The sequence below is a fragment of the Mastomys coucha genome, unplaced genomic scaffold (assembly GCF_008632895.1).
Source record: "Mastomys coucha isolate ucsf_1 unplaced genomic scaffold, UCSF_Mcou_1 pScaffold1, whole genome shotgun sequence".
Taxonomy (NCBI): Eukaryota; Metazoa; Chordata; class Mammalia; order Rodentia; family Muridae; genus Mastomys; species Mastomys coucha.
In genome coordinates, this window is record NW_022196891.1 from 19,811,097 (window position 1) to 19,819,894 (window position 8,798).

Genomic DNA, 8,798 nt, shown 5'->3' on the forward strand with positions numbered 1-8,798 from the left:
AAGGGGATATCATTTGAAATGTAAATAAAGAAAATATCTAATAAAAAAAGAAAAAAACAAAAAAATAATCATGATAATAATAATAAAATTTTGGTGAATAGGAAAAAAAACAATGACCTTCTATTGCATTCAATTTTCCAACAAATGCCATGGTTTCATTTTTTTTAACAGTTTAGTAAAATTCCACTGTATATATGTGAATAAAAAAGAAGTGTTCAATCTTCAGTCATCAAGGAAATACAAATCAAAATGGCCCTGAGAGTCCATCTTATAACTGTCAGAATGGCTAAAATCAGAACCTCAAGGGATAACGAGTGCTGATAAGGATGTGGAGCAAGGAAAACACTCCTCCACTGCTGGTGGAAGTGAAACATTGTACAACTACTTTGGAAATCAATTTGGCAGTTGCTAGGAAAAGTAGGAATAGTTCTACTTCACTTCCCAGTTATACCACTTCTGGGCACATACCTAAAAGATGCCCCACTCTATCACAGGGACACTTGCTTAAACTATCTATGTTCGTAGAAGCTTTATTCATAATAGCCAGAAACTGGAAACAATCTAGATGCCCCTCAACTGAAAAATGGATAAAGAAAATGTGGTCCATCTACACAATTGAATACTAGTCAGATATTAAGATCAAAGTGATCATAAATTTTGTAAGCAAATGGATGGAACTTGAAAACATCATCCTGTGTGAGATAAGCAGAACCAGAAAAATGAGTACAGCATGTACTCACATAAAAGTGGATGTTAGCCACAGGTATGTGCAGGATAACCATGCTATGATCCAGAGACCTAAAAATATTGGGTAATAAGAAGGTCTCAAGGGAGGATACACAAATCACATGCAGAAAGGAAAACTGAGTAGTTATCAGATTGATAGAGAGGGACAACTGGGTAGGAGAGAACATGGGGCAATCAGGTGTGGGGAGAAAGGGAGGCAAGAGAAGGCTTGAAGTGAGAACGGACATTGGTGGGGATTGGCACCTCTGATGACTAGCTAGAGGCCTGGGGTGGGAGAAAATACAGGGAGTCTATGGGGGAAACCTTAGCTTAGATTCCTTCCACAGGGGAATATAGAGACTGAAGTGCTCACCTCCTGTAGCCAGGCAGGACTGCCAAAGTAAGGAGGGGCTCATCAATCTACCCACAAGTTTTTGAACTCCAAATTTGTCTTGAGTACCAAATGTGCACGGATAAAGATGGAGCAGAGACTCGGGGAACAGCTAGCCAATGACTCCTGTAAATGCAGAACCACCCCATATAAGAGAGCCAACCCCTAACACTATTTATGATACTCTGCTATGCATGAAAACAGGAAACTAACATATCTGTCTCATGAGAGGCTTCATTCAGCAGTGGATGAAGGCAGATACAGAGCTATATGGGCAAACATCAGGGAGAGCCCGGGAGTCTCAAGGAGGACTGGGAGATAGAAGTGAGCAAGTTGAAGGAGTCAAGGATACTACAATAAGACCCACAGAGTTAACTAACCTGAGACCATGGGCTCACAGACCCTGAGCTTCTAACTAGGGAGCATGCGGGAGCTAGAACTAGATCCTCTACACATATGTAGAAAGTATGCAGCTTGGTCTTCCTGTTGGTCTCCTAACATGGAGCAGTGGCTGTCTCTGACTCTGTTGCCTGTCACTGTATCCTCACAGTGTATTCCCCACTACTTGGACTGCTAGTTGATCATCAGTGGGAGAAGATTTGCCTAGACCTGCAGGGACTAGATGCCTCAGGGTGGGGTGATACTCAGTAGGGGACCATCTTTTTTGAGGAGAAGGAAAGGGGACAATGGAGTAAGGATTTATAAGGGTGACACTGGGAAGAGAGGAAGGAAGGGGGCTGTGATCTGGATGTACAGTGGAAAAGAAGATGGAGATGCTGCATGATGCTGGAATCCTGGACCATCCTCAATGATGATCCCACCTTGCTAGTGTTGGTTAGAGGCTACCTATACCAATCTTCAGCAGATATTAGAAATTGAAAAAAACTTGAAAGAAACTGAGGGATATAAAGAAGCATGTGTAGAGTGGATTCAGTTAAGTTAGAAACCTGAAAATTTTTCTGTACATGGTGTTTTATTATATTAAATCCTCAGTTCCTTTCTGTGACTCATTATTTTTGGCCACTTTTTTGTGTTTAGTAAAGTGAGACTATGTTTCTTTTGAGTCTGTTGCCTATGGTTTTTCTTTGCATAAGTTAATATGTCAAATAAATGAGTTCCTCTAATAAAATGGTTTATTTCATTCTTTAAAAGAAGAATTTGAGTATCTTCCAATACAAATTCAAAAAACATGACATTATCAACCTGAGCTTCATGAGTTAATATAGCAAAAAGCAAAACTCTACAGATAGATCTGGAATGTTTGTAGGAAAAGAAAACAAGCATATTTTATATGATAGATTTCTGTGGACGATTTTGGTTCGGTGGTGCTTAAGATGGCATGGAAGAGCTGGTGTGTGACTTTGCTTTACTTATTAAAAAAATGTTATAAGAATTCTAGACAAAGATCAATTGGTAGTACACTTATCCAGCATTCACAGAGCCCTCCTGAGTTTGAGAATTTTATGCTTAGAATTCAAACAGGGAATGGTAAATCATGTGTGTAATCACAGGGCTCAGGGATCTCAGGGATGAGGATCCGAAGTTCAGAGTTATCTCCAGATATGTAGAAAGTTTGATAACAGTGCTATGTATGACCCTGTCTTAAAAAAAAATAAGGGAAAGAGAAGAGAGAGCAGAAGAATGGAAAGAGGAAGGGAGGGGGTGATAAAGAAATGGAGGAAGGGAAGCAATGAAGGTGATAGCAAGAAAGAAAAAGAGAGTGAAAAAAAACAGACTAAGGCATAGAGCACACACAGACAAAAACATGGAAAGAGAGAAAAACAAAGGAAGTAGGAAGGGATGGGAGAGAAAGGAGTGGAAAGGGATAGAGAAGGGCAGATAGGAGAGAGGAGGAGATAGGATAGGAGAGCATGTGGAGGAGAGGAAAGGAATGGGAATTGAACCAATAAAGCAAAGCAGATAACCACAAGAACAACATTTTGAATTTTTAATAAGTATGCTGTGACTCACAAACAGTCCACAGTTGTGATTACACAATAGATGGTCCTGTTGCCTGTTCTCACACTTATGAATGACGAGAAAAATTATTCAGCCATTAAAGCAGGAACCTAGCAGTCGAAGAACAGCACTTAGCGATCTGTAGTGAATTCTGCTATCTAGAAACAGCAGTTTGGTTCTGAGCATGTATCTGATCCTTTTACTTTCTTCTCTAATCCCATGTCTCTGGAGTGAGAAGACATTTAGTCTGGACACAGCTAGAGAAAAACTTTAGAACTCTGGAAAACACATGTATGGGAACTTCCATACAAGCCCAACATCAAAATAATACATAGCTTTCTAAAGCAGTTTAATTGTATTGCTTGAATTGATAAACTCGGGCATAAAAGAGACATCTCAGATGCTTCTGAGTCTACTTTTAGGGAGCTGAGCAACCAGTGTCTTTAATTTGGATATGGATTGCTTTACCTGGACACAGGCATGTATCTGATCATGCTCTTGTCAGGGATGTACCTGAAGAACTACGGCCAATTTATCTTTGAGGATGGTAATATCACCAAAGCCTTGGCTCTGAGGACTACGCTACGGACTGAGCATGACAGCACATCATGCAATCCTAATGAACATTGCCTGAAAAAACTTCATATCAGATTACAGACATTTCCATGTTATAGATTCTAGTTCTTTTACTTGTTTACTACTGTATGTATGAAGTTTTCTACTCTTCTCATAACGGTGACTTATTGTTGGAAAACAAAACATTTTAATATGTTTCTCCCATCAGCCCTCAGTATATAAATACTAAATTAATCTACTTTTAGCATTATACTGTGTTAGAACATTTGGGTTTGAAAACAAAATCCTGTGATTGGGTGACCAGGACTATGCGGAGAGAGAGAGAATGGAAGAAAAATTTGAAGAGCTGGAATGTTAAGTAGGGTAATTAGAGAGGGAAACACTGAGGTTATATTTAAGGAAAGGCTTGAAGGAGATGAATTCTGGGCCATATAGAAAGACAAAGGGAAAGCATTCAGAGCAAAGGAAAGCAAGGGTTGTTTAAGACCCGAGACAGGGGGTTGGACAGATGGCTCGGTGGTTAAGAACACTTGGTACCCTTTCAGACAGTCTGCTTTCAGTATACATGTGGGAAGGTTCACAGTAGCCTACAACTAAATGTCTGAGTCATAAGTGCCATCTTCTGTTCTCCATGACCCCAATGCATGCACACACAAGCAATAAGGCACAAGACAAGAAGTTTCATCTCATTGTAAGAGAGGTGTATGAGTTAATGCTCTCTTGCTACAATAAAGCAGCTTACAGAAGAGTTTTCGCATGGCTTATGGCTTTTGAGGAGTAAGACTCTATCACGGTGAGAGGCATAGAAACAAGAAGCAGGCTTGATGCAGAAACAGGCAGCTGCGAGTTTTCAACTTTGTTCACCAAAAGCGACAACGAGAACTGGAAGTGTTCATCAAGAGTCTCAAAACCCACCTCCATTGCTACTCTTCTGCCAGCAAGGCTGTATGTACACATTGAACTGCCCCAAACAGCCCCGCCAATGAGGAACAACTATTCAAATGCCCAAGGCAATGGAGGACATTTCTCATTCAAATCACTCCCACGGGATTAAGGGGAAAAACATTACAAAGAAAACAAAAAAATAAATAAGAGCATAATTGTACAGAACCTATAAATCCACTGTAATGAGATTTTCCATTTTAGTGGATAAATTATAATTATTTATGGGACACAATGTAATGCTATAATTATTTAGTATAATTGATAATTTAGTCAAGTTCATTAATATTTTAAATGGTGTTTAAGTTTCTTACTTAAATTTTATTAGAAATATATCAATGGAATTTATCCTGGATTAAGTTAAACATTTCAACAATTTTGAAAATGTCAAAATCTTCTGCCACTTTGTATTACATATTTATTCAAGATGAAAACTAAGAATTGATGATTTAAAAATCAGAATATTAATTAACTCCGAAAAATGCTAAAGATGCTCCATGTTGGAATGTGTCAAACACAGTCATTTACCTAATTAGTTTTTATAATAAGAATAAGCAAAATCCATCTCATTAGTGCGAAATTTTGGTTGGGTCTTGAAAGAATTTTCACATTACCTGCATACCAAAGAATTATTTTCAAATATACTTCTTAGTGATTAACAGTAAATATTTAATTTATTTTATTGGTTAGAGTTTTCATTGCTCTAATAAACACTGTGACCAAAGGCTACTTGTGGAGGCAAGGTTCATTTCTGCTTGTAGCACTCAGGTCATACTCCATCCCTGAGGGAAGTCAACAGTGGAACCTGGAAGCAGGAACTGAAGCACTCACCATAAAGAGTGCTGCTTACTCGTTTGTTCCTCATGGCTTGCTTAGCTTGGTTTCTTGTAAGCCCCAGGGCTACCTGCCTATGGTGACACAGACTACACTGGGCTGGGTCCTCCCACATCAATTTATGAGTTGCGAAAAAGGCCTAAAGATTTGCCTACAGGCAAACTGGATGGGAGCATTTCCTCAGTGATTACTTTAGCTTGTGTCAAGTTGACAGAAAATAATAAAGCAACCTGGACATTTATATATGGTATATAGTTACATGGTCAGTGTCAGGTTAAAGTATCTCAAGAAAAAGAGGTCCAAGTAGAGAATTCAAGACCCCCTAACTAAAAGAGAGTTTATCCATTGAAGGATACTCACCTGATAATAGGTAAGATTTGTCATTTTTTCAGGGTTTTCATAACAGAGTGCAGGGGAATTTTAATCCAGCAACATGGCTACTCTGGATGGAACACAAGCACATTGTACACATTATTAATCTCTAACAGTGGAGGTAAAGTTAGTTGGTAAAAAGAAGCAGACATGTTGGATAGTGGTGTCTAATCCAGGAGCAGCCAAAGTGATGAATCAGAGAAAGATTTGACAGTATAAGTCAGAGGTCAGATATGGCCAATGCTTAAGAGAATACCACGTGACAGAGAAGTGAGTTAAGAGTATAATGCAGAGAGAGAGAGAGAGAGAGAGAGAGAGAGAGAGAGAGAGAGAGAGAGAGAGAGAGTAAGTAGATTAGAGTAGATTTTCAGAGTTAGTTCAAGACAAAGCAGAAGCCAGTTCAATCAGATGCCAAAAGAGAAGCCACTTTGAATCAGTCAGCTCAGAAAGGAGTTTGGCTCAGAATAGCTAAGTTGAACCAACCAACCAGAGTTGAGGAATTGCTAGAAAATATGAGCTTATTTCTTAGTCCACCTCCTAGATGGTAAGTATACCAGGCGAATTTAAAACAGAGTATTAGTCCTTTGTTTCTGCCAAGTGGCCATCTGGAGCTTTCTTTTACATTCTTACATAGTCTTTGTGACAAAAGAAGAGATGACTAAACTTTAAGTTGTGTGGGACAGAGTAAAATGTATGGCTCGAGAAGAATGATTTTCATCAAGTTCCTGAGTCAGGAATTTCAAGTGCAGCAGATGCAATAGCTTAGAGATATTCCTGGCACTGGATTCTGACACTGGTTGCTGTAGCCATACCTTTCTGGTCTAAGAAGGAATAAACAGCCTTTATCCACATAGTTCATAAAGTTTTCCTCTCATGACAAGGTTTTAATCAGAGCGTCCAAGGACCATGAATTGAGTCCTCTAGAATCTTGAGCAAATATAGTCATTTCCCCCTGTGAGTACATTTTCTCAGGTGTTTGGGTCACAGATACACAAAAGGGAGTAATTCATGGATCTGCTCATATAAAATGTGTTGCTTAATATTCAGCGCCATTCTTCCTTGACAAGTAACTTAAGTCATTCTGAATAATCTATACCCAAATGGCCTTTATAATGTTTTACCTCAGAGACTTTCACAGTAACTGGATTTAGTGCTGAAACAGAAGGAAACAGAAGTAATCTGCAATTGAGAAATCACGTAATTTCCATCTTATTATTATTACAGATGTCATGATTTTCATTTGACAGCAACTTTAAAATTAGATGAATTTTGTGAGAGACAGCAAGAAGAAACTAGGAAGGGTAGGGAAAGAAATAGGAGATGTGAAGAGAGGGATGATAAAGGAAGTTCCTTTAAAAGATTTCATTGATAATTGCATGTATAAGTGTGTTTGTGTATATGTGTTGTGTGTGTGTGTGTGTGTGTGTAAGATTATGAGTGCAGTGCCTATGGAGGTGGGAAGAGGCCATCAGATCCCTTGGGGATGGAGTTATAGACAGTACTATATAATGATCAAGGGTGCTGGAAATGGAACTCGTGGAAGAGCAGTAAGTTGTCTTAACTGCTGAGCCATCTCTCCTAACCTACTTTTTTCCCCTTTAAAACAATGAGCAACCTGTAAGTATGATACCTAGAAATTAGATATTACATTGACCCATTGTGGTGAGTACTGAGTCCACATCTTAAGAAGCAACACACTAACTTAGTTATATGCAGAATGTGCTCTATATTATTTTTGGCTGTTGTACAACAGGGGCCTAATACACAGAGAAGATGGCAAATAATGCTGGGAATTTATAATTTGAAAATTTTTTATAAGTGAACTTTGAATTTTGTCAGATTTGAATTATTGTTGCATTATTAAGGAAATTTTCAACTTAATTTAGAGTGGACATTACCTCAAGGGTCACTCCTTACACAGCTGAACCAAGATTTAGAAGGAGACAACACGCTGGTTTAGCCAGAATACTGGTCTTAAAGTACAGGTAAACAGCCCCCTTGATGGTATATATTGATATGAAGAGATGGACTTGGAGGCTCAAGAGAGCATCACATAAGCCACTTTGTAAGTTAAGATTCCTAATAAAGTAACAAGAAGACTTCTTTTTTTTTAAACTTTTATTGCATTATGATGAGAAAAGTTACATGATTTCAATTTATCTGAATTTGTTAACATTTAAAAACATTTTAATTTAATAGAATTGAATCACATTCTTGTTTCTCTTTTGTACCACCCCTTCTCCCAGAGAACCCCCTTCAATACATACAATATCTTTTTTTGTCATATTCCTTAAAATTTATAAAATATAACAATAAAAATAAGTATTAAAAAAGTTGTTTGATATAAAACAACAATCAATTAACAGTCTTATGTAGATGCTTGTCTATAGCAATAGTGAAAATACACTTTTTTCAATATAAATTTTAAATAACTCCAAACATATTAGCTGTATACTTAAAAATAATACATCACTGCTAGTATTTTCTTAAATGAACATGAATATATAAAGTCTTTTTGTTTGCTTTGTATTTAGTAGAGTTTAAACTCTTGGCTCTTACTGTGGTACAAGCCCAAAATAAGAACAATTTTTAGACATTGGGTTTCATTGTAATAAGGCTGTACTTCAATGACCCTCACATCACCAAAGGATTTTTACCTCCACCGTGGCTAAGCTGAGAGTTGACAGTTCTGCTGCACCAAGAAATGAATTGTAGGCTCGATTTTTGGATACAGACCTCCTGCTATGGTCAAAGCTATTTGACTTGAGTGAGTGACTTCATTCTCAGCCCACAGAGAACAGGTAACATTAATTTAAGAAATGGTGTAGGTATTAAGATGGTCTATTCATAAAGTCATTCGCCAACTGTTTCAATGAACAATGGTTCTGCTTGGAGGGTGGCACAGACATTAGGTGATAGTAAGAATTTGTTTCATTAGCTGTGATAATTTGTAAAAGCATTCATCTCAGAGAAAGAGTAACTTATAAAGTCCTCTTCT